At 48.1% G+C, this 26,025-nt stretch overlaps 1 protein-coding gene across 3 annotated transcripts in view; it reads right to left on the reverse strand.

Moving 5' to 3' along the window:
• Positions 1-8,904: 8,904 nt before the first annotated feature.
• Positions 8,905-26,025, reverse strand: part of LOC138744601 (RNA-binding Raly-like protein) — an 838,833-nt gene continuing 821,712 nt past the window's right edge. For 2 of the 3 annotated variants that reach the window (XR_011345644.1, XR_011345643.1), the window contains exons 7-8: positions 11,318-11,522; positions 8,905-9,267 (exon numbers count right to left, since the gene is read on the reverse strand). The gene's annotated coding sequence lies outside the window, so the exon portion shown is untranslated. The remainder of the gene's footprint in view (positions 9,268-11,317; positions 11,523-26,025) is intronic. The other variant, XM_069901004.1, reaches the window with a different exon arrangement.

The following is a 26,025-nucleotide window of genomic DNA, read 5'->3' on the forward strand; positions in this document are numbered from 1 at the left end:
AATCAAAGTACTGATGAGAGGAGTTGGGATGTTAGTGTAAAGTTGTATAAAAAGTTGTGAGGCCAAATTTGGAGTATTAGTTTAGTCACCTAACTGCAGGAAAGAGATCAATAAGATTGAAAGAGTGCAGAGAAGATTTACTTCCGGACTTCAGGAACTGAGTTACAGGGAAAGGTTAAATAGGTGAGGACTTTATTCCATGGAGCACTGAAGAATGAGGGAAGGTTTATAAAATTATGAGGGGGGGATAGACAGAGTAAATGTGGATTGAGATTGGGTGAGATACAAACCAGAGGACATGGGCGAAGGATAAAAGAGGAAAAGTTTAGGGGGAAACTTCTTACAGAGAGGAGAGGGAGTGTGGAAAAAGCTGCCAGCTGAAGTGGTGAATTTTCACATTGAAGAAACATTTGGAGAGATACACAGCTGTAGGGCTATGGACAAGGTGCAGGTTAGTGGGATTGGGCAAAATAATAGTTCGGCACAGACCAGAAGGCGTAAAGGATGTATTTTTTTGTGCTGTAATGTTCTAAGGTTCCACGATTACTTTCTATTTTACCCTGTCACCTGAGTCTCTGCTGACAGTAATTTTTGTCTTGGTGTTTGTCCGGAATGTGGATCCTACCTGAGGAATGTTACACTGATATCCACATCATGAAGAGTGAAATAAGATTAATGAGGTTCATGAGCGCGTCACCCTTTAGAAAAGTAGGGGGCTCTGAACTGTAAATCAATCTCCCTTCTCTTGCTATGAAGTGCCAAAGAAAGAACTTGTGCTTACTCAGCAGATGTCCCAAAGAAATGTGCTTCTCCCACCTCCCGTCGGTGAGAAAGCTCAAGAGCATGAAAGACAGTTTTTTCTGCACAGCCCGTCAGGCTCCTGACAGAACATCTGAGTGCTCTCGGGGTGCCCTTGCTTTATAAGTGGTCTGCTTTTCCATTCTACCTCATATGGCTGTATGAATGTTAGAATTGGCCTGTTGGACTGCTCCCAGATCTCTTCTCACTGTTCCAGGTACAATGTAACAAACTTGAACTTGATTGCAATTGGATTTTTCTGCCACTTAACTCCACTAAGGGTTTCCTTCTCAGCTGTCAAATAGCATACCAACATACTTAAGGCCCAGAGCTCTCAGGAGAAGCCTACGTGGGCTGAGGGGAACATGAAAACTCCACATTGGTAGCACCCAAAATAAGGACTAAAATCTGGAGTACTCATGGCAAGGCCTATACCAAAAATGACTTTGGAGATAGGAAAGTAAAAACACTGACAAGAAAGAAGAGAGAATACAATTTTAAAAAGAACACAGCCTCCGAGTCACGCATCAGTGTCAAACATCTTTATTATTATTAATACAGAACCAGGACTGTATGAAATTAATTTACAAAAACCTCAGGAGATAAAATAAAACACTCAAAGGGAACAGCAGGAGTTACACAAGACACAAAGAAAGTGTTTCTCAAAGTTATTATTTACACAGACACACAGAGTGTACTTAAACATCACAATTATGTCAAAGTCTTCAAACAGAATGAAAACAATTCACAATCTTGGCTTCATTCATTATGATCTTCCAGAAATCCTCCCCCTGTTTGCACTGACTCAAACCTCCACACCAATGAGATTGGGAGATCTTTCTCGTCTGGCTCTTTTGAAATGAGGGATCCAATGGAATTCTGTGTTGGGCTTAAGGGGCGACATCCAGAATGCCCTTGTGAGGGCCAGGGGGCACAAGGAATGGGATGTGTGGACAAGCTCATTCACTGGTCTCTCACTCAATAATTGCATTTGGCAGCTTCTTCATTGCGCATTTCCCATTGTGCAATGGTTCCTGGCGCAAATGGAGAGGAGACTCCATTACTTGTTGTGTTGAATATGATTAAAGCTGGACTGAATGCTTCGCGTGTTTTAAAGGATCAGAACGAAAAAAAACCTGTAAGTGCCTGTTTTCATACAAGTAAACACAAACTGCATCTTCTACTCAATACCCTTAAAATCATTCCTATTTCTTGTTCCACTAAAGCCTTCCCCCCTCTGTTTGGAAGCTGCTTGGTGCTGTCTAAGAGAAGACAGCTTGTGCATTGTCAAATACAGCAGAGGTTGCAGCTTCATTTCCAATAGCTTAGAGTTTTCTACCCAACACGAAGGTGCACAAAAACGGCACTGAGGGTGGCAGAACTTTGCAAGCTGGGCCCAGCTTGTCTCCTTCTTTCTTGTCTTCCACTCTTGTATCCCTTCAACCCTCACATTTTTAAGACCATCAGATTTTTTTCAGATTTGACAATCTTACAATCAGACTCCCGAACGAACTTCAGTGGTAAAATTATGTTGCTTTTGCCAACCGACCCCTCTCTGCAACTTCTGCACTGGGTCACACTTGCACTATGCATGAGATATCTAACCCATTGGTTCTCAACCTTTTTCTTTCCACTCACGTACCACTTTAAGTAATCCCGAGGCCATCGGTGCTTTGTGATTAGTAAGGGATTGCTTAAGGTGGTTTGTGAGTGGGAAGGGAAGGTTGAGAATCAGTGCTCTAGACTCAATTGTTACTGAAATAGTTTGCTTGAGAAATATTGTCCTTGGCCCATTTCCTTTGGAGTTTTGAAATCATGCACATAATGAGTCAATTAGGGACAATTAAAAGAGTGGTTTTCAAACTTTTTCTTCCCGCTCACATACCACCTTAAGCAATCCCTTACTAATCACAGAGAACCTATGGCATAGGGAAGACTTAAAGTGGGTTGTGAGTGGAAAGAAAAAGGTTGAGAACCGCCGATCCAACTGATGTGCTTGCAAAATGACTTCCATCACTGCATCTTGGAATCAGTAATACAATGAACTTGAGCTGCTGTAAATATACAGGGTATGGGAGGGCACTGAATGGATAGATGTCATTTCCCACAGCCAAGCACTGTCGCTCTTCCTCTCTCTGATTTATACTGGGACCTCAAGACTTGACACTGCTCAGACAGATGAAACTTGGAATATTTCCGAGAAGGGAGCAAGTGGGAAATAGGTTCCGCTCCCGCATTCTTTCATCACATTCACACCCCGAACACCAACTGGAGATACATTAAGCATCAATTGCTCTAAGATTAGGGGGTCTGTCTGCACAGGTCAAACCCAATCTTCTCGACTGTCGTGCGGAGTTCTCAGATTAGAATTATAACTCCATTTATTGTGCTTCAGTTCTCTTCTGGCCAAGAGTAGACTACAAGAATAAGTGTACAAGGACTGATGGTGAGCTTTTGATGTGGTTTGTTTGTTAGGAGGCAGAATGTGATTGAACAAAGGGGCTCACTCTCTGATGGGCAGAATGGAATAAGTTGTCCTACCCAACAGGAGACACCTAAGACAGTGGCACCTGAAGCCAAACACAATCTGCTGGAGAAACTCCGCTGGTTGAGCAGCAGCAGCAGTCCGGAGAAAAGAATGGTCGATGGTTCAAGCCAAAACTTGAAGCAGTATGAAAAGGTGGGCAGGGACCATACACTGGATTGGTAAACCAAGAAGAGGAAAAACATAACGGGCAGTGCATTGGCAGGTGACAAAGGGAGAGGAGGGCAAGAAAAACCAAGGGGTGAGATGGAGTGGGTAATTAGAAGTCAAAGCCTGCCAGTGCTGGGATCCGAGAAGGGAACTAGCCAAAGGCCTTTCAACCAATGGGCATGTGGTTAAATGGACACCATCAGTGATGCGGAGGTAGCAAGGGGACACAGAGAACTCGACTGGATTCAGCCGACAGAGGCGCAGACTCTACAATTTGGCTCTGAGGAAGACAATCTACAATTTGCTCTTCAAGTTGAGGAGCCAGGATCTGCAGAGGGGTGGAGGTGGGGGTGGATGTTTCCTTTGCCCACAAGCCACTGAAAGTTGGCATTCCAGGTCAAGGATAATTAAAGTTGTTTGCAAATCAAAACAAAAGCTGCAGATGCTGAAAATATTAAATGCTTGGGTGACGAGGCTAGTGTAGTAGTTAGCACCCAATGCTATTCCAGCACCAGCCACCCGGGTTTGAACCTGTTGCTGTCTGTAAGGTGTTTGCACGTTCTCCCTGTGTCTGTGTGGGTTTTCCCCAGGTGATCCAGTTTCCTCCCATCCACAATAGGCATAGGGGGTTGGGAGGCTAACGGGCAGCAGAGGTTTGTGGCCTGTTACCGCACTGTGACCCTCAATTAAAAGTTCAAAAGCAGAAGGCACTAATCAGACGGCATCTGCGGAAAGGGTCTGTATCCTGAAAAGTAGACTCTGTTGATCCTTCCACAGAGTAGATCTAGCCTTTGGCATGAAGATTAGCCAGAGAACTGGAAGTAAAATGGATGTTAAAGTATACAACGTATAAAGATCCCACATCAGGCCTCTTAAAGTTTGAAGCACCAAACTGTGAAGGGTCATTCTGGCCTTGGAATGGGTACCATTGATCAGAGAGAGGTCAGGTGTTGGGAACATCCACTGCAATTTATATTCCTCTAAATTTCGAGGGGTTGCAAATTCCAAGATTTAATTTTGTGGGGACTATACAAATCCCATTGGTCCCAAAATTAGGGCCATAGTTTCATTAGTCAGTTATCAATAGCAGGAGGTAGGTGAATAAAATCACGATGGGGCTGATTAGCGGCAATGTACCAGATCGGTGGAATAGGACCGAGAAACAGAAAGGTCCACTCCTCTTCCACGGAACAAGGGGCTAGCATGCAAGGAAAGATGGAGTAGCCTCATTAGACTCTAGAAGGATGAGTGGGGGATTTTCTAGTGATATATACATTTAAGAGAAGAATAGGTGTGATAGAGAGAGGGAGGTTGCTTCCACTGGCAGGTGAGACTAAAAGGGAGCCTTTAGGTTTAGATGAGTAGATTTAGGATGGAGAGGAGGAGGAGCTGCTTCTCCCAGAGAGTTGTGAATCTGTGACATTCTCTGGCCAAGGAAGCAGCAACAGCTGCCTCATTAAATGTATTTAAGACACAGACATTTGAATGGCTGAGGAATTAAGGGTTCTAAGAAAAAGACAGGCAAGTGGAACTGAGTCCACAGCCAGATCAGTCGCGATCTTATTGAATAGTGGAATAGGCTGAATGGGCCGGATGGCCAACCCCTGCTCGTTTATTATGTTCTGCTACAAATTAGTTTATTACAAGCAATTACTATAACAGCAAAAAACCAAAACAAAGTATCGAATTTTCAAAGGCAGCGGAATTCACTGCTCATCCAATCAGAATCTGAAAGGAGTGTGGATGAACACGAATCCGTGGATGATTTAACATTGCAAATGTTACTTACCTGCATCACCTGGCACCTGGACAGGCCGGGATGGCAATGACTGGGATCTTGTCATCATCCACTTCAATTAGATCTGTGTTGTGTTGATCCCATCTCATTTACCAGTTTAGATCTGTGTTGTGTTGATCCCATCTCATTTACCAGTTTAGATCTGTGTTGTGTTGATCCCATCTCATTTACCAGTTTAGATCTGTGTTGTGTCGATCCCATCTCATTTACCAGTTTAGATCTGTGTGGTGTCGATCCCATCTCATTTACCAGTTTAGATCTGTGTTGTGTCGATCCCATCTCATTTACCAGTTTAGACTGGAAAATGTGCATTTGCTCAATACACGAAAGTACTGGAGAAACTCAACAAGTCCTCATGTAGCAAAGATATTTAACTAACATTTCAGGGGAGAGCCCTTCGTCCAGGTCAGAGTAAAAACCAGACAGGCACCAGAATAAAATGGGAGGGGGTGGGAGGGATTTTTTTGATGGATTGATTGGTTTGATTAATTAGTTGCATCCTTTTTGCACAGGTGTTGCCGTTCCCAGCCCAAATTAAGTCCTGAGGCTTCTCGAGGGCTGGCAAGCCTTCGAGGTTCTGGGAAGTTGGAAAGATGCAACGCTGTGAAAAAATCCTAGAAGCTCACGTGTTTCATTCTCCTCAAACATCTCTACATTACCAAAAAAAAATAGTTACAGGTGAGGAAAGAGTCTACTGGCTTTCCAGTTGGTTTGGAAGGCTGCACTCTGGATGAAGTGACCAATATCAGGGCAGGCAGGGAATTATGTCATGTAATTGCACCCTCATGGTTGCATTCAACCCAGAGTCAACATCCCAGGCTTCTCTGAGTAGAGTTGCCAATTTAACAAACCAATCAGTGAAACTAATCAGTGAATGAGCCTGGGCAATGGACTTTCTGTGATATTTATTTCCCTGCACATTGGTGAAAATAGTTGAATATTTCTTGCTGGTCACAATCCAAATGTTCCCACTTCCCCAGATATTCCTGGTTAAAAAAAAACTGGAAAATTGACCAGTTCACACGGTGGGAGGTGGGGTTGGGTGGGGCAGGGGAAAGAGAAAGGGGAAGAAGCCGACAGCCACAAGCTGAAACAATGCCCTTCAATCAATGGGTAAAAAGGAGGCAACACTCAAATGTGGGTTCTGATTCCATCCCCCCCCCTTTCCTGAATGATATCATTGTCAGGAACAGGATGGCACATGACCATGCAGCAACCTCACTGAGAGGTAAAGTACATCGGCCATGACTCGAATGGCTGAGGAAGTCTCGAGGGGCTGAATGGCCTAATTCCGCTCTGATGTTTTATTCTGCGAGACTACTAGTCAATGCGTTTGAGAACCTTGAAACTTAAAAAGGCCTCTGCAAACCTGCCATGTTCTCCACAACCTCTCAGTACAAACTTACTTTCCTTGGCCATGGTCAGAGAGAAAAAATGAAGGCAGTGTGACAGAAACCGTTAACCAATATTATCGGAAAGTTCTCCAGCAGTGACAAGTCTCCATTGTTAGAAAATTGGAGGAAAGTTTAGGGGAGACATCAGAGGTAACTTTTTTTACACAGAGTAGTAGGTGCCTGGAATGCCTTGCTGGGAGTGGGGGTTGTGGAGGCTGGTACAATAGGGACATTCAAAAGACTCTTAGGAATATAGAGGGCTATTGATGTGTTGTGGGAAAGGATTTGATTGCTTCTTTTCTTCTTTGGCTTGGCTTCGCGGACGAAGATTTATGGAGGGGGTAAAAAGTCCACGTCAGCTGCAGACTCGTTTGTGGCTGACAAGTCCGATGCGGGACAGGCAGACACGATTGCAGCAGTTGCAGGGGAAAATTGGTTGGTTGGGGATGGGTGTTGGGTTTTTCCTCCTTTGCCTTTGCTATTAACACTTAAATCATCAAGGCCTGACTCTCGTGCAGGTAAATGGAATTTGTATAGATTGGAGTAGATGCAGAGAGCCCAAGGGCCTCTTTGGGTGCTGTACAGCACAATGGATTGATGATTCTGTCCCAGTGTTGGGAGGTTTTTAAAGGCCAAACCGAAGCTTTTCACCGTATATCGCTGAATCTATACAAATTCCATTTACCTGCACGAGAGTCAGGCCTTGATGATTTAAGTGTTAATAGCAATCAAATCCTTTCCCACGACACATCAATAATCCTCTATTAACTTTCAAGTTAATTTTTTTTTAAATTCAGGGATATAAAGTGCTGTTGGGTAAATGGTGGTGACATGCAGGTTGAACACCATCGATGGGTGATCCGGGGCATCATGGGGGATGAAGTAGCCTCTCGTTTCATCTCCATTTCTGATGCTGAGAGCCCAATATCAACTCTCAGTAGAGGATCTTCCAAGTTCTCATCATTCTCTCGTGGCTCCTCCAGTGATTGTACCTCCAGTGGTGCAGAGGGTAGTGCTGCTGTCTTGCGCTTCTGGGAGGGTGGGGTGGGGGTGGGAAATCTTCCCGACCTCAGGTGCACACAGTGCGCGGAGTATGCCCATTTGACCTGTGATGATGCGGGCCTTCCTCGGGTGCTCTGGTTTCCTCTCGCGTCCCAGTGCCCGCGTCCCCTCGTGTCATGGGGAGGGGAATTTTAGGTGGAGGGTGCATGAGAGAAAATAGACCACAGACAAATAAGTGGGTGGGGAGGTGGGAGGGATTGTTCAGTGAGCTGGCATCAACTCAAAGGCCAAATGGCCTCCTTCTATCTCATGAGTAATGGTGGGCATTGCCATGCACCATTTCCTGACCAAGGGGAAAGGGAACCTTGTGTGTCCTCCCTGCTGCACTGTTGGACCACGTCGTCCAAGGGCTTCCCTCATTGGACTTCACCACCAAGCATACCTGTAGCACCCAGCAAAATGGCCTGCACAAAATCCAGTGGAAAAATAAATAAACCTGCATTTAAACAGAGTTTGGAACAAGCTACCAGCGCAAGTGGTGAATGTGAGATTGAGTTTGGCATTTAAGAAAAAAAACTACACAGATGGGAGAGGTATGAACGGTGCAAAACGGGATGAAGCTAAAAAATAGTTTGCCATGGACTAGATGGGCCAAATGGCCTGTTTTTGCACTGAAGTGGTTACAGTTTGAAATGGCATCTTTTCTGGCCCTTGTCTGCACACCAAGGATATATATGTTCTAAAGTATGTTTGCAAACATGACGTGGGGCAGCAATTTTGCATTTAGCATTGTCCTCTGAATTAGCAGTGAGATAGTTGGCTTATCTGCTGAATCTCCGATCAAGAAACAGACTCAATCACTGCTTCTTGCTGTTTGTGACAGTAAGCTTGAACATGAACCAGGGTAACCATCCTCCTGCACCCAACCCTCTTCTTCTTCAGGTTTCTCCCTCCCCCACACCCTACCACCACCTCTCCCCCCCCCCCCACTGACCCTCCCCAAATGCACCCCCAGCAACTGGGCAGGCCAACACTCAGTTTATCACCTGATTTGAACAGCAGTGCACCTTCAGCAATGTGGCACTCCCTCAGCGCTGCACCATTAATGTCAGGCGTGGTTACGGGCGTGTGATACCAGTAACATTCTCCTGTCGTGCATCAGCTCTGAACACGCAGTGGATGAGACGGTGCTCGAAGAACAAACAAAAACAAGACAGTTAGAAATGTGTTTTTCTTTGTAAAGCGCTACATTCTCGCTTCACACCAACTTTTGAAAACGTCCTCAGTATTGTACAAACTGAGAACAATTGTTATTGGGGGAAAAATGAAACAGGAGCAAGGGAAGAAAATTTACAGCAATGATACAAGTGGGCTGTCGGTCCTCCCAAGCGCAATTGAGATCCAAGGAAGGAGGTGACAGGGTGTCAGATAAAGGCAGTGCGCATACTGAAGACAAGGTGATGAGACATCAGACTGTCCAGAGGATCCCCAAAATGGGCCTTGATGAGTGGAGTCAGCTGCCTCTTCACTTCTTATTTTGTCTGTCGCCTTGTTTCCTTGTCATCAGTTATTCACTGTAACTGAAACAGAGAACGTGACAGTCAGTGAATGGAAATGCAGAGAGCGAAAGCAGACAGACAAACAGAGAGAGAGAGAGAGAGAGAGAGAGAGAGAGAGGGGGGGGAGCTATACAAATGAAACAGAGGGAGAAAGGAAAGAGGAAGAAGAGAGTAAGGAAAAGGAGAGACAGAAAAGAGGGAGAGAGAAAGGAGAGATTGAGAAAGGAGAGGAAAGTGGGGCAGGACAGTGGGCGTAGCGGTCTTGCATGTTCTCCCCATGTCTGCATGGGGTTTCCCCGAGGGCTCCAGTTTCCTCCCACCATTGGAAATGTACCAGGGGGTATAAGGTAATTGGGTGTAAATTGGGCGGCATGGACTCGTGGGCTGAAATGGCCCATCACCGTGCTGTATGGTCTAAACTTAAAAGAGAAAGTACAGAAAGAAAAAGGAAAGAGAGAGAATGAAAAAGAAGAGCAAGGAGAGAGAAAGGAGAGTTAGGGATAGGAGAGAGAGAAAGAAAGGAGAAAAAGAAGAGAGAGAGAGAGGAAGAGGGAGAGTGAGAAAGAGAAAGGAGAAATATTCTGGTAAATCTTAAAGTACCCTATACTTTCCATATCAAAGTTTTCAGAACTGAATGGAACATACCAGACGATGCCAAATTTACTGTTCTGTAAAGGTTTATTGGGCGACTTTCCTGTTTAAGGGTCTTAACCCTGACCTCCTGTGCTGTCTGTGTGGAGTCTGCACATCCTCTTCATGAGCACGTGGGTTTCCCATGGGTGCTCCAGATTCCACCCACCTCCCAAAGGTGTGTGGCTTGGAAAGTTATTTATTTTGATGAAACTTTCCCTTGAGTGGGCTAGAATCTGGGGTTGACGACAGCAAGAGCAAAATAAAATAGAATTGGTGTAGGGTCGGAGGTGAATGGATGCTTGGTAATGAGCATGGACTCAGGGGGCTGAGGGCCTGGCTGCCTGCTGCATGCTTCTGCCTAGTACATACCCTGAAGGTCTGCTACGCTCATCATGTAATCCAACCAGGCATTTACACAGCCCTTTCAAAGTCTCCGTCCTCTTTTAGTTTCATTCACTCAAATCAAAGGCCAGCTTTGCCTGAGCCTTTTTTTTAAAAGAAAAATTACTTTCTGTTTCTATTGTTTTGTACTTCAGCTTCAGGCAGAAGGTGCAGAAACCTGAAGATCAGCACCTCGAGGTTCAAGAACAACCGCAATTGGTGCAAAAGTCATGGACTGCTCCGACATCACTAAAGGACTATCTGCTGTCATTTTATTTTGCCTCGATAGCTCTGAATATTTATTATCTATATTTTTTTGGTATTTATTGTCTCTTTTTAATATTGAACTTATTTATGTTATTTATCTAGTTTATTTCTGCCAGTGACTGTTCACCTGCAGCATTTTAGAATTTTGGTGCCTATGTACGATGAACTCGTCGGCACAAGGACTCCAACATCTCTTGAGTGTTCAATCTTGTCATCAATAGGAAAATACTCTTTCTGTTCGGTTGCAATGAATTCCAATTGCCGGGTTAGAAATCTTTTTTGAACAGAGCTTCCCCATCTACAACTTTGCCTATCTTAGTGTCAACCGGCCACTTAGAAGGGTCATCTTCCCGTCTCGACAGCCGGAGCTGCTGGTAAACACAGTAAGCTGTACAGCCTCAAACTCAAATGCCCCGGGAAACACCACAGGTCACGTCTGCTGATGGAGCTCGTCATATGTTCCCATCTTTGTATCCTGGTCTCTTGCGCAATTTCTAAAACCAGGTCAAATAACATGGCTTCAAGCTCATTAGAGTGAGCCAGCTGTGATGGACTTTATTAAATGCCTCATTGAACTGAATGAGAGAGAGAGATCACTGCTTCAAACATTTCCAATGTTCATCAGGTACTTTTCAAATCTTCACGTACTCTTTCCTGTCAGCTAAAAATTTCCCGGGTTTTTGGTCGTGCTCCCCTTAATTATAGATGTTGAAAATACAAACACAAATGCTGGAAAAACTCAATGGGTCAAACAGAGCCTTTATAGACTTTAGTCATTTTTTTAGCACACCTGTTAAGCTAACTTGGTCTACAATTCCCCGATTTTCTTCTCATATTTTTCTTAAATCGTAGATCACTGGATATTCTTTCTGATCTAAAGGAACGGGCTCCTGAATAGAATAGTTCCTGGAAGGCTGCAATGGAGGTCAAAAACTGCAGATGTTTCACAGTGAGAAACCGATAATGCTGGAAATACTCAGTGAGGCAGGGAGCATCTGCGGAGAGAGAAAGAGCAAACTTTCCAGGTCTGAAGAGTCTATCAAATTAAAAATAAAACTTGGGTCTGATTATAGTCAGAGGATCTGCAATGTTCTCAAATGAAAATACAGGAAAGTAGGAGATGAAGCCAACCCCAGGCCGTAACTACCCTTCTGTCTCAGGCCCCCAATGTCCTCCATTTTATGTGATGAGAGTTTAGTGTCATACACATGAGTTCAATGTTCCGATGTGCGAGATTCCTACTTGCTGCAGCCACAGATACACCAGCAACAATATTATGAATATGATCATTCACCACAATGTGCTCATGAGACAGGAAAAGAGATAATAAGGAGAATCACCATTGCAGTTAGTGCAATCAAACAGTGCAGACAGATCCTTTGGAGTAGTTTATGATTTGTACTGAGAGGGTCAAGAGCCTGATAGGTGTTGGATTAAAAACAGTTCTTTAACCAAGAGGGTGTGGATTTCAGGGTTCTGTACCTTGTGCCTGAAGGGAGAAGGGGTTATGACCAGTGCGATAGAGATCCTTTATGATGATGGCTGCCTTCTACCTTAGGTTGAATATTTTATTTCGATTTTCATAGGGTCACAAAATTCATACAGTATTAACTTTCAACATTCATACAATACACAGAGTCTTTGTTTATCCCCCCCACCCCCTCCCCATTGAAAAAACAGTACAGATACAAATTCCGCTGGGGTCATAGACCCCTTCAGAACCCTGGTGGGGTGGGGTGGGGGTGGGGGAACCACCAGGATGGCTAAATATTGCTTCTGGGCCTTTTGACCAAGATCAAGTGCAGGATGGCTCAGTAACATAGGCTAACGAAAAAAATTAAAAGGAAAAAACCCTCAAACTCCACTCAAAAAACCCGTCACCTGCCCCACCTCCCACTATTCTTGGTCACTTTAATTTCCCTGCTGGGATGGATTACTATCATACCTCTACTTCGAAGGGGTGGGGGAGGGAGGGGAACTGACCCATCTGTGCGCCAATATACTTCCAGTAAGGTTGCCGCACTCTAACAAACATGTTGTGCTTCTTCCTTGGATTATACGTGTTGATGGCTGCCTTCTTGAGGCGGTGGCTCACATAAACCCCTGCAATGGATGGGAAGTTGGGGCCTGCGATGGACCAGGCTACGTTTGCTACCTTCTGTGTTCCTGGGCATTCAAATTACCAAACCAGGTTGTGATGCAATCGGCCAATATTCTATCCACAGTGCAGCTGCAGAAGTTTGATGTCGTGCCAAATCTCTTCAGACCTCTTAGAAAGTAGAGGCATTCGTGTGTCTTCTTCACCATTACCTAGATGTGCTGCCTCCAGGAGAGATATGTGGATGTCCATATTCTCTCAAACACTCCCTTCTCTTTAAATGACAATCTCTTTGAAATCCTGCTTTGGAAGCCAGGGATCTGACACCTTTCTTATGCTAATATTTCCTTTAGCTCTATGTTCTTTGGCACTTTAGTTGCTGGTGACAGTTTTTTCTGTTGATTGAAATTAAGAGGTCACTCTCTCTTGATGTGCTGAGCAAGGCTGGCATTTGTGACCTGCAAAATCAAATGCTGGGAACCTCAAATATTGGGACTCATACGGGCGCCAAACCCGGGTACTGGAATTTGAAAGGGTGCCGAGGGCAAGAAGGCAAGAAGCGTCTCCTGATCGTATCGGAGGTTCCGATCTGAAGCTCGGGTGGCCAATGGTTCGGGCGGGAGTCTGTGCGGTGGCAGAGGCTGCAGGAGCGCTGGAGGCAAATCCATGGACATATGGCGTCTCTGAAGGGACTGTCTTTTGCTATTGGTAGGGTCACCAGGCAATGCTCATGGTGACTCTCTGCCTTATGGCAGACAACATTTAAAGTATATCATGTATTTATATGTTATTACAGGACAATAAAGAAAACTTTGAGTCTTCATGGAGTTGTTCAGGCTGAAATGAAGTCTGTTCTGACCATTAAGCCCACTTACTGCAGTTCTATTGTGCCACACCTTGAGTACTGAGTGCAGTTTTGGTTTCCTAAGCTGAGGAACAATATTCTTTGCCATTGACGGGGTGCATCAAAAGTTCATCTGACTGATCCCTGGGTTGGCAGATGAAAGAAAACTGGATTGACCTGGGTTATACTCACTGAAATTGGAAGAATGAGAGGGGTTCTGTATAATTCTGACAGGACTAGACAGGTAGATGCAGGAAAAATGTTCCCAATGTTGCAAGGGTCTCAGGATAAGTGGGGACTATTCTGGACTGGGATGAGGAGAAACTTCTTCAGAGAAGAAAGATGTGAGGCCAGTTCATGAGAGATATTCGAAAGGGGAGTTGGACATACGGCTAAAAGGATTGAGGGTTTGGAGAGAAAGCAGGAATAGAGGACGGAACATCAGCCATGATCATACAGAATGGTGGAACAGACTCAATGGGCTGAATGGACTTCTGCTCCTCTTTTCTATGATACACAAATCCTACCCTCCATCCCCCTCACATACTTACAAATGTACCCCATATCTTGCCTCTCTGGGAACAATTTACAGCAGGCCATTAACCTACCATATAGTATGATGTAGGAGGAGACCGGGAGCACCAGGGAGGAAATTCGTGCAGCCACAGGGAGAACATGCAAACTCCATACAGACAGCAGCAGAGGTCAAGATTGAACCGGCATTTTTCACGTTGCGAGTCAGCTGATCTATGCATCACTGAAGTTGCCCAGTGGTTGGGAAGTTAATTAAAACTAATGAATCAATCATACTATATTTTTAAAATTTAGACATACAGTAGCCATTTCAGCCCATGAGCTCATACCACCCAATTTACATCCCATTAACTTACACCCCCCAGTGTGTTTTTGAATGGTGGGAGGAAACTGGAGCCCCCAGGTAAAACCCACGTAGATACGGGGGAGAACGTACAAACTCCTTAGACGGTCCAGTCATGATCACTGGCACTGTAAACGGCATTGCGCTAACTGCTACACCAACCGTGCCGCCCTTCTCGATGAATCTTAGTCCCATGTAGAATGAAGTACACCCATGAATATCACCACCTATGAGACTTTGTCTGATGCCAATCTACATGAAAGTGACATTCCCCATTATAATCTAGAGCATTTTCCCAATGACTGAACTTGTACACTCTACTACCACAATGCTCCCTCTTCATTAATTCTAGTTGTAAAGTCTTCCTTCCTTCTCTCTGAGGAAAATTATTTAATCCTTGTTCAATATTTCTCCTCCTCCCACTCAAAATTTGATTGATCTTGTATTCTGGCATGTTCTATTCACTGTCTTATAGTCACTATCCATATATGGCTGCCATGTCATGCCGTCCAATTCACATTTGTGCCCTCAATTATCCGTAGAAACGTACAGCAGCATGCCATTTGGTCCTTTGAGACTCTTCTACCATTCACGAGATCATGGATCAATGCCATATGCCTATAGGCTCCCTGAAACCATCATAGCTTTTGTGTTAGAAATGTATTGATCTCCTGAAACCTGTTCAGTGTCTCCACCTCCATCGCCCTGTGGTTGTGAATTCCGCAGGTTCACCACCCTCCAGTTGGGGAATTCTTCTCAGCTCATGGCCCCTCATTCTACCCATTCTAGCCTGGGGAAACATCCTTCCTTGCGCCCATCTGCCAAAAATTCCAAGAGAAACCTCCCCCCACCCCTCTCCTATTTCTTGTACCCAGTGAACACACACATACCTTATTCAACCCAATCTCTCACTGTGGTCCCAGGAATCACTCTGGTGGGACATTGATGCCTCCATAAGAACACAACTGGAGGAATCCACCCCGCCATTCAACGCAACCTTGGGTGATCTACACTGGCTGCATCTCCTCCTTCTGTCACAATCCCCCAGATTTCTCACTTCCTTGTTCTTTCAAGTCTCTATCTCTCTCCATCTTAAATATACCAAAAGATTTGGCCTCCACCACCCACACAGGCAGAGAATTCCAGGGAGTTGTTGCTCTCTGTGAAAGACGCTGCAGCGAGAACCTCCTTTCTCATGCGAGGAGGCCAGATGACACAAAATGCTCCTCCCTGAGGCTCTCTGGAACTGCGGCAAGAAATGCATTCCCAACCACCACCCCCCCACTCACTGGCTACAAAGACGAACACATGACCTCCATTTGCTGTTCCTGCTGCCCCTTGCATTTGCATGACCAATGTTTATTTGAGTCCCATGTTCGAGAACCCATGCACCTGTGGCCTTTTGCTCTGCCTATATTATCTTTTGGAACCCTTTTCTTCCACCCTCCCTCCCAAGCCACTCCCCTCCCATTCACTAGACTAAGACAGACTCAAGGGCCACATACAGCAAGTTCTCTGAGGAGGGAGAGGTAAGCAACAGCTCTCCCTTTGCTGGGATCTCCTCTCACTGAATCATAACAAGGTGCAATTTATCTCGCTGGTCCAACAATAATGTCATCACACCCATGGTATTACAGGAAACAGAAAGTTATTATCTTTTCAAACCTATTTACCAAACCATTTACTCGAAGTCCACAGGGAACTGAGCAATCACACAAAGCTGCAAATTAAAGAGACTTATTTTGGATTGCATCATTTATATTTGTATGGATTGTTAAGTTTAAAACACTCTTTACATGTTTGATGCTTCATACAAGGCAAACAATTTGCAGCATTATTCTATTCAGGCTTGTTGCAAGAAACTTAAAACTCCAGCGTCTGCACAGGGAAGGTTGGAAAACACTGATAAGGCAGCACTCGGAATGTTGTGTTCTGTTCTGGTCACCACATTATCGGAAGGAAAGATTGCAGAGGAGACTCATCAGGACATCCCCTGGAAATGGGGAGAGACTGGATAGGCTTGGCATATTCCCCCTGGAATGAAAGAGGCTGAGGAGTGCCCTGATTGAAGCATGTAACAGGCAATAGATAGGGCTGAATAATTTTCCCATGACGGGCTATCGTAGAGAGGAAGGAAACTTAAAGGGGCAATCAGAGGGGTAATTTCACACAGAAAGTGATTGACATTCTGGAACTCACTGCAAGGCAGAGTACGGATTTAATGTCGGGAAATGGGATTAGTGCAGGTGGGCAAGAGCCAGGATGGATGTGATGGACCCAAGGATCTGGACGACTCTGTGGCTCCAGGCAGGATTTGTTTAGATTCAAACACAATCCAATATCTGGTGATGAGGTTCAACTGAGGTCTTCCCTGATTTCACTGCTGGCCGTGACCACCTCCTGCTCTCTGCCACTCCTGTGTCTTTGATCAGCCACAGGGAGCAAAGAAAACTCCACACTGGAATGGTTTCGTTGACATTCAGCAGGAGATCAGGCAGAGGGAGGGAGACTTGCTCTTCACTAAGTGACCCCCCCCCCCCACCCCCCGGGTAGCCCTCCTGGGACCCAGGTGCAATTAGTGGGGCAAAGGGGGCTCCAGTTCCTTTTAAGCTGAGGGGGGATAGTCCCAGTAAATCACCAACCCAGTGATTTAAGGGGGATCCCGCCCCTGCGATGATGCATCACACAAACTAGTCTCCCCCAACCCCTCCGCCAACTGTCAGTCTCCCTCCCACCATCAATCATGCTCCCCCAAATCTGCGGCAGCTAACCCCTCTCCTCTCTCTCCCCTCTGTGGCAGCAGCCCCTCTCCTCTCTCTCTCCCCACTGTGGTAGCGACCCCTCCCCTCTCTCCTCCACGGCAGCCGATTCCTCTTCTCTCTCCCCTGCTGCAGCGACCCATCTCCTGCTGATCGTGGCGACCCTTCTCCCACTGATCAGGGTGACTCCTCTCCCGCTGATCGGGGCAGTCACCCCCCCCCACCCCCACAACATCGACCTCACTCCCTTCGATTGTGTCCCCATCTCTCAACCCCCATTTCTCCACTGCAGGCCCTGGCAGCGACCCCCCTCTCCCCCTGATCACTGCAGACACTTCCTTGTGATGCCAGCGCGTAAGGGCTGACGTCACAGGAGTAACCGGGTCGGCCATTTTGCTATTCAAGTTGCTGGTCGGCACGTCCTGGGTAAGTTTAACTGGTACCACCGAGATAGGGCAGGGACCCGGTTGACTTTGGACGACACTGACTGGGTCCGACCCTTTCAAGCTGCCTTGTGAGTTGGGCGCTAATTGGGCAAATTTCCCAGTTAACCCCATTTTACACGGCAGTTTGAAAGCACCTTGTGTCAACCCTGTAGTTTTAACCCTGCTTTTATAATGCATAAAATTTCATGGAGATTTTGTCAAGTATTTAGAATGTCATGGTTGAGAATAAATTGCATCGCACTGTTTATTTCAGTTTTGTACAATTGGAAATCAATCTTTTCAAGAGTGAAGTGAGTCAGTCTTAAAGTCTGACAGGGCAATATCCTTGTGCAATTAAAGTGTTTCTCGCTTCAGGTAGCTTGAAATTATGTCATTTCCCACACAATGTCCCTTCTGGAGCTTAGGAGGGAACCATGACTGAAATGTCCGCATAGTGAGTATTGCTAGTCAACCTAGGGACAATCAGGTTTTCCCACCACAATGCTGGATTGGGGGCTTTGTTTGCCTAAATGACCTGTTTACAGTGCTGTAACACCTCCTCTCCACCAGCAGAAAACTCCCCACTCCATCACCTGCACCCTAGACTTGCCGCTGAGCGCCCCAAGTCCCAAGCCCTTGACAGAAAGCCAGGTAATGTCGGAAACACTTAGCTGGCCAAGTAGAAGGAGTGAATGTTTCGGGTCTAAGATCGACCCAACACCATGGAGAATGCTCGAAGCAGCAAGAGCTGGGATGGTCAGTGGAATGTTACTCCTTATAATGCAATACAAAAGTGGGAAAGCCTTGCTGCAATGGTGTAGGATGCCTGGAGACCACACCAGGAAGGCAGCTGCCATTCTGTTATCCTTAAATAATTGTGCTGAACCTGGTTCCTCTCTCCACAGATGCTGCCTGATCTGCTGAGTCTTTCGCGTCTTTTTAATTTTTAATTTCAAATTTACAGTATCTCCAGATTTTATGGCTCTGAATTCTCTAACTATCTGACCCACCCAACCGTGAAACCCCCACCTCCCATCCTCCTCCTGGCCCTTTGAAGACCCTGACCAACTCGTCACACCCTACCCCCACCATCCAAAGGAATGGTGCTCCTGAGGCCCCTGACACAGAGCTCTCAATGCTGATCCCACTTCATCCTCAGTCCCTGCCCGGGGTTCCACCCTCTAAACCTCGGTCATACCCATTTTGAGAGGTTGGGATAACTTGTAGACATCCTCCCTGTGCCTACAAGACTATCCTAAACCACACCCCATCCACGCTGACAACCAGCCAGTATGTGCTCCTTACTGTATTAAAGTGGTATTGATGGGGGAGTGAATTTGGCCGAGACTGAAGCAGTGTGCTCAAGTCTTTCTTTCAACATTAAAATGATCACCTGATCTTCCAAAGTGCATAACCTGGCATTTACCAACTGCATCTCCCCAACCCTTGCCCACTCATTGAACCTATCTATATCTCTCTGCGAACTCTCCACATCCTTTGCACAATTTGCTTTTCCACTCAATTTAGCATCATCAGCAAACTTGGACACACAACACTCGGACCCCTCTTCCAAACTTGGACACACAACACTCGGACCCCTCTTCCAAACTTGGACACACAACACTCGGACCCCTCTTCCAAACTTGGACACACAACACTCGGACCCCTCTTCCAAACTTGGACACACAACACTCGGACCCCTCTTCCAAACTTGGACACACAACACTCGGACCCCTCTTCCAAACTTGGACACTCAACACTCGGACCCCTTTTCCAAACTTGGACACACAACACTCGGACCCCTCTTCCAAACTTGGACACACAACACTCGGACCCCTCTTCCAAACTTGGACACACAACACTCGGACCCCTCTTCCAAACTTGGACACACAACACTCGGACCCCTCTTCCAAACTTGGACACACAACACTCGGACCCCTCTTCCAAACTTGGACACACAACACTCGGACCCCTCTTCCAAACTTGGACACACAACACTCGGACCCCTCTTCCAAACTTGGACACACAACACTCGGACCCCTCTTCCAAACTTGGACACACAACACTCGGACCCCTCTTCCAAACTTGGACACACAACACTCGGACCCCTCTTCCAAACTTGGACACACAACACTCAGACCCCTCTTTCAAACCATTAAGAAAGATTGTAAAATTTGCAGGACCATCACCCACCCTTGTAGCATGTCACTCACCACTGAATGCCAAGCAGAAAAACAACAATTTATCCCAACCTTCTGCCTTCTATTGCTTAAACAATTCTCGAGCCATCTTAATACATTACCTCTAGCTCCATGGATCCTTCACCTACAGATGTATCATCTCCTCAAATGCCGTGATGAAATCAAACATTCTACTGTCCTGTATTCACTCCACTCCTTTTATCCTCAACAGATTTGTCAAATTTGTCAAAAAGGAATGTCCTTCCTGAATCCCCAATGGACAAATTTTATGCAGGGGTCTCCTTGCCTAGAGCGCGTTGAGGTGTATGGATACCGTTGGGGGTCCTCCCTTGAGAAGAGCCTGCTGAGGCATATGCATGCCACTTGGAGGTCCTCCCTTGCCTAGAGTGGACTGAGGTGTATGGATGCCACTTGGGGGAGTCCTCCCTAGAGCATGCTGAGGCATATGGATGCCACTTGGGGGTCCTCCCTTGACTAGAGTGTGCTGAGGCATATGGATGCCGCTTGGGAGCCTTCCCTTGCCTAGAGCATGTTGAAGCATATGGTCTCGCTTGCGGGTTCTCACTTGCTTAGAGTGTGCTGAGTTGTATGGATGCCACATGGGGGTCCTCCCTTGCTTAGAGCGGGCTGAGTTGTATGGATGCCACTTGGAGGTCCTCCCTTGCCTGCAGCGTGCTGAGGCGTATTTTGGCTACTTGGGGGTCCTCACTTGCCTAGAGCATGCTGAGGTTTATGGATGACACTTGGGGGTCCTCCCTTGCCTAGAGCATGCTGAGGTGTATGGATACCACTTGGGATTAGGGTTTGGGTTAGGGTTAGGGTTAGGGTTAGGATGCAGAAGCGTATGGATACCACTTGGGGGTCCTCCCTTGCCTAGAGCAGGCTGAGGTATATGGATGCCACTTGGGGGTCCTCCCTTGCCTGGAGCGGACTGAGGTGTATGGATGCCACTTGGTGTCGTCCCTTGCCTAGAGCGTGCTGAGGTGTATGGATGTCACTTGTGGTCTTCCCTTGCCTAGAGCGTGCTGAGGCATATGGATGCCATTTGGGGGTCCTCCCTTGCCTGGAGTGGACAGAGGTGTATGGATGCCACTTGGGGGTCCTCCCTTGCCTAGAGCAGGCTATGTGTGCCACTTGGGTATCCTCCCTTGCCTAGAGTGGACTGAGGTGTATGGATGCCACTTGGGGTCTTCCATTGCCTAGAGCATGCTGAGGCGTATGTATGGCACTTGGGGTCCTCCCTTGCCTGGACCGTGCTAAGGTGTATGGATGTCACTTGTGGTCTTCCCTTGCCTAGAGCGTGCTGAGGCATATGGATACCACTTGGGGGTCCTCCCTTGCCTGGAGCGGACTGAGGTGTATGGATGCCACTTGGGTATCCTCCCTTGCCTAAAGCGTGCTGAGACGTATGGATGCCACTTGTGGTCTTCCCTTGCCTAAAGCGTGCTGAGACGTATGGATGCCACTTGGGGGTCCTCCCTTGCCTAAAGCGTGCTGAAGCGTATGTGTGCCACTTGGGGATCCTCCCTTGCCTAGAGCAGGCTATGTGTGCCACTTGGGTATCCTCCCTTGCCTAGAGTGGACTGAGATGTATGGATGCCACTTGGGGTCTTCCATTGCCTCGAGCATGCTGAGGCGTATGTATGGCACTTGGGGTCCTCCCTTGCCTGGAGCGTGCTAAGGTGTATGGATGTCACTTGTGGTCTTCCCTTGCCTAGAGCGTGCTGAGGCATATGGATACCACTTGGGGGTCCTCCCTTGCCTGGAGCAGACTGAGGTGTATGGATGCCACTTGGGGTCTTCCCTTGCCTAGAGAATGCTGAGGCGTATGTATGGCACTTGGGGTCCTCCCTTTCCTGGAGCGTGCTAAGGTGTATGGATGTCACTTGTGGCCTTCCCTTGCCTAGAGCGTGCTGAGGCATATGGATACCACTTGGGGGTCCTCCCTTGCCTGGAGCGGACTGAGGTGTATGGATGCCACTTGGGGTCTTCCATTGCCTGGAGCAAGCTGAGGTTTATGGATGCCACTTGGGGGTCCTCCCTTGCCTGGAGCAGACTGAGGTGTATGGATGCCACTTGGGGGTCCTCCCTTGCCTGGAGCAAGCTGAGGTTTATGGATGCCACTTGGGGGTACTCCCTTGCCTGGAGCAGACTGAGGTGTATGGATGTCACTTGTGGTCTTCCCATGCCTAAAGCGTGCTAAGGTATATGGATGCCACTTGGGGGTACTCCCTTGCCTGGAGCCGACTGAGGTGTATGGATGCCACTTGGTGTCGTCCCTTGCCTAGATCGTGCTGAGGTGTATGGATGTCACTTGTGGTCTTCCCTTGCTTAGAGCGTGCTGAGGCATATGGGTGCCATTTGGGGGTCCTCCCTTGCCTGGAGTGGACAGAGGTGTATGGATGCCACTTGGGGGTCCTCCCTTGCCTAAAGCATGCTGAAGCGTATGTGTGCCACTTGGGGGTCCTCCCTTGCCTAGAGCAGGCTATGTGTGCCACTTGGGTATCCTCCCTTGCCTAGAGTGGACTGAGGTGTATGGATGCCACTTGGGGTCTTCCATTGCCTAGAGCATGCTGAGGTATATGGATACCACTTGGGGGTCCTCCCTTGCCTGGAGCGGACTGAGGTGTATGGATGCCACTTGTGGTCTTCCCTTGCCTAAAGCGTGCTGAGACGTATGGATGCCACTTGTGGTCTTCCCTTGACTAAAGCGTGCTGACACGTATGGATGCCACTTGGGGGTCCTCCCTTGCCTAAAGCGTGCTGAGACGTATGGATGCCACTTGTGGTCTTCCCTTGCCTAAAGCGTGCTGAGACGTATGGATGCCACTTGGGGGTCCTCCCTTGCCTAAAGCGTGCTGAAGCGTATGTGTGCCACTTGGGGGTCCTCCCTTGCCTAGAGCAGGCTATGTGTGCCACTTGGGTATCCTCCCTTGCCTAGAGTGGACTGAGATGTATGGATGCAACTTGGGGTCTTCCATTGCCTAGAGCATGCTGAGGTGTATGTATGGCACTTGGGGTCCTCCCTTGCCTGGAGCGTGCTAAGGTGTATGGATGTCACTTGTGGTCTTCCCTTGCCTAGAGTGTGATGAGGCATATGGATACCACTTGGGGGTCCTCCCTTGCCTGGAGCAGACTGAGGTGTATAGATGCCACTTGGGGTCTTCCCTTGCCTGGAGCAAGCTGAGGTTTATGGATGCCACTTGGGGGTCCTCCCTCGCCTGGAGCGGACTGAGGTGTATGGATGCCACTTGTGGTCTTCCCTTGCCTAAAGTGTGCTGAGACGTATGGATGCCACGTGGTCTTCCCTTGCCTAAAGCGTGCTGAGACATATGGATGCCACATGGGGTCCTCCCTTGCCTAAAGCGTGCTGAAGCGTATGTGTGCCACTTGGGGGTCCTCCCTTGCCTAGAGCAGTCGATGTGTGCCACTTGGGTATCCTCCCTTGCCTAGAGAGGACTGAGATGTATGGATGCCACTTGGGGTCTTCCATTGCCTCGAGCATGCTGAGGCGTATGTATGGCTCTTGGGGTCCTCCCTTGCATGGAGCGTGCTAAGGTGTATGGATGTCACTTGTGGTCTTCCCTTGCCTAGAGCGTGCTGAGGCATATGGATACCACTTGGGGGCCTCCCTTGCCTGGAGCAGACTGAGGTGTATGGATGCCACTTGGGGTCTTCCCTTGCCTGGAGCAAGCTGAAGTTTATGGATGCCACTTGGGGGTCCTCCCTTGCCTGGAGCAGACTGAGGTGTATGGATGCCACTTGGGGGTCCTCCCTTGCCTAGAGCATGCTGAAGTGTATGGGTGCCACTTGGGGTCCTCAATTGCCTGGAGCGTGCTAAGGTGTATGGATGTCACTTGTGGTCTTCCCTTGCCTAGAGCGTGCTGAGGTATATGGATACCACTTGGGGGTCCTCCCTTGCCTGGAGCGGACTGAGGTGTATGGATGCCACTTGTGGTCTTCCCTTGCCTGGAGCAAGCTGAGGTTTATGGAAGCCACTTGGGGGTCCTCCCTTGCCTGGAGCAGACTGAGGTGTATGGATGCCACTTGGGGGTCCTCCCTTTCCTAGAGCATGCTGAAGTGTATGGGTGCCACTTGGGGGTCCTCCCTTGCCTAGAGTGGACTGAGGTGTATGGATGTCACTTGTGGTCTTCCCTTGCCTAAAGCGTGCTGAGGCGTATGGATGCCACTTGGGGTCTTCCCTTGCCTGGAGCATGCTGAGGTTTATGGATGCCACTTGGGGGTCCTCCCTTGCCTGGAGCAGGCTATGTGTACCACTTGGGTGTCCTCCCTTGCCTAGAGTGGACTGAGGTGTATGGATGCCACTTGGGGTCTTCCATTGCCTAGAGAATGCTGAGGTGTATGTATAGCACTTGGGGTCCTCCCTTGCCTGGAGCTTGCTAAGGTGTATGGATGTCACTTGTGGTCTTCCCTTGCCCAGAGCGTGCTGAGGCATATGGATACCACTTGGGGGTCGCCCTTGCCTGGAGCGGACTGAGGTGTATGGATGCCACTTGTGGTCTTCCCTTGCCTAAAGCGTGCTGAGACGTATGGATGCCACTTGGGGTCTTCCCTTGCCTGGAGCAAGCTGAGGTTTATGGATGCCATTTGGGGGTCCTCCCTTGCCTGGAGCAGACTGAGGTGTATGGATGCCACTTGGGGGTCCTCCCTTGCCTGGAGCAAGCTGAGGTTTATATATTCCACTTGGGGGTCCTCCCTTGCCTGGAGCAGACTGAGGTGTATGCATGCCACTTGGGGGTCCTCCCTTGCCTAGTGCATGCTGAAGTGTATGGGTGCCACTTGGGGGTCCTCCCTTGCCTAGAGTGGACTGAGGTGTATGGATGTCACTTGTGGTCTTCCCTTGCCTAAAGCGTGCTGAGGCGTACGTATGGCACTTGGGGTCCACCCTTGCCTGGACCGTGCTAAGGTGTATGGATGTCACTTGTGGTCTTCCCTTGCCTAGAGCGTGCTGAGGCATATGGATACCACTTGGGGGTCCTCCCTTGCCTGGAGCAGACTGAGGTGTATGGATGCCACTTGGGGTCTTCCCTTGCCTAGAGCATGCTGAGGCGTATGTATGGCACTTGGGGTCCTCCCTTGCCTGGAGCGTGCTAAGGTGTATGGATGTCACTTGTGGCCTTCCCTTGCCTAGAGCGTGCTGAGGCATATGGATACCACTTGGGGGTCCTCCCTTGCCTGTAGCGGACTGAGGTGTATGGATGCCACTTGTGTTCTTCCCTTGCTTAAAGCGTGCTGAGACGTATGGATGCCACTTGTGGTCTTCCGTTGCCTAAAGCGTGCTGAGTCGTATGGATACCACTTGGGGGTCCTCCCTTGCCTAAAGCGTGCTGAAGCGTATGTGTGCCACTTGGGGATCCTCCCTTGCCTAGAGCAGGCTATGTGTGCCACTTGGGTATCCTCCCTTGCCTAGAGTGGACTGAGATGTATGGATGCCACTTGGGGTCTTCCATTGCCTCGAGCATGCTGAGGCGTATGTATGGCACTTGGGGTCCTCCCTTGCCTGGAGCGTGCTAAGGTGTATGGATGTCACTTGTGGTCTTCCCTTGCCTAGAGCGTGCTGAGGCATATGGATACCACTTGGGGGTCCTCCCTTGCCTGGAGCAGACTGAGGTGTATGGATGCCACTTGGGGTCTTCCCTTGCCTAGAGCATGCTGAGGCGTATGTATGGCACTTGGGGTCCTCCCTTGCCTGGAGCGTGCTAAGGTGTATGGATGTCACTTGTGACCTTCCCTTGCCTAGAGCGTGCTGAGGCATATGGATACCACTTGGGGGTCCTCCCTTGCCTGGAGCGGACTGAGGTGTATGGATGTCACTTGTGGTCTTCCCTTGCCTAAAGCGTGCTGAGACGTATGGATGCCACTTGGGGGTCCTCCCTTGCCTAGAGCATGCTGAAGTGTATGGGTGCCACTTGGGGTCCTCAATTGCCTGGAGCGTGCTAAGGTGTATGGATGTCACTTGTGGTCTTCCCTTGCCTAGAGCGTGCTGAGGTATATGGATACCACTTGGGGGTCCTCCCTTGCCTGGAGCGGACTGAGGTGTATGGATGCCACTTGTGGTCTTCCCTTGCCTGGAGCAAGCTGAGGTTTATGGAAGCCACTTGGGGGTCCTCCCTTGCCTGGAGCAGACTGAGGTGTATGGATGCCACTTGGGGGTCCTCCCTTTCCTAGAGCATGCTGAAGTGTATGGGTGCCACTTGGGGGTCCTCCCTTGCCTAGAGCGGACTGAGGTGTATGGATGTCACTTGTGGTCTTCCCTTGCCTAAAGCGTGCTGA

This window comes from Narcine bancroftii, chromosome 10 (assembly GCF_036971445.1).
Source record: "Narcine bancroftii isolate sNarBan1 chromosome 10, sNarBan1.hap1, whole genome shotgun sequence".
Classification (NCBI taxonomy): domain Eukaryota; kingdom Metazoa; phylum Chordata; class Chondrichthyes; order Torpediniformes; family Narcinidae; genus Narcine; species Narcine bancroftii.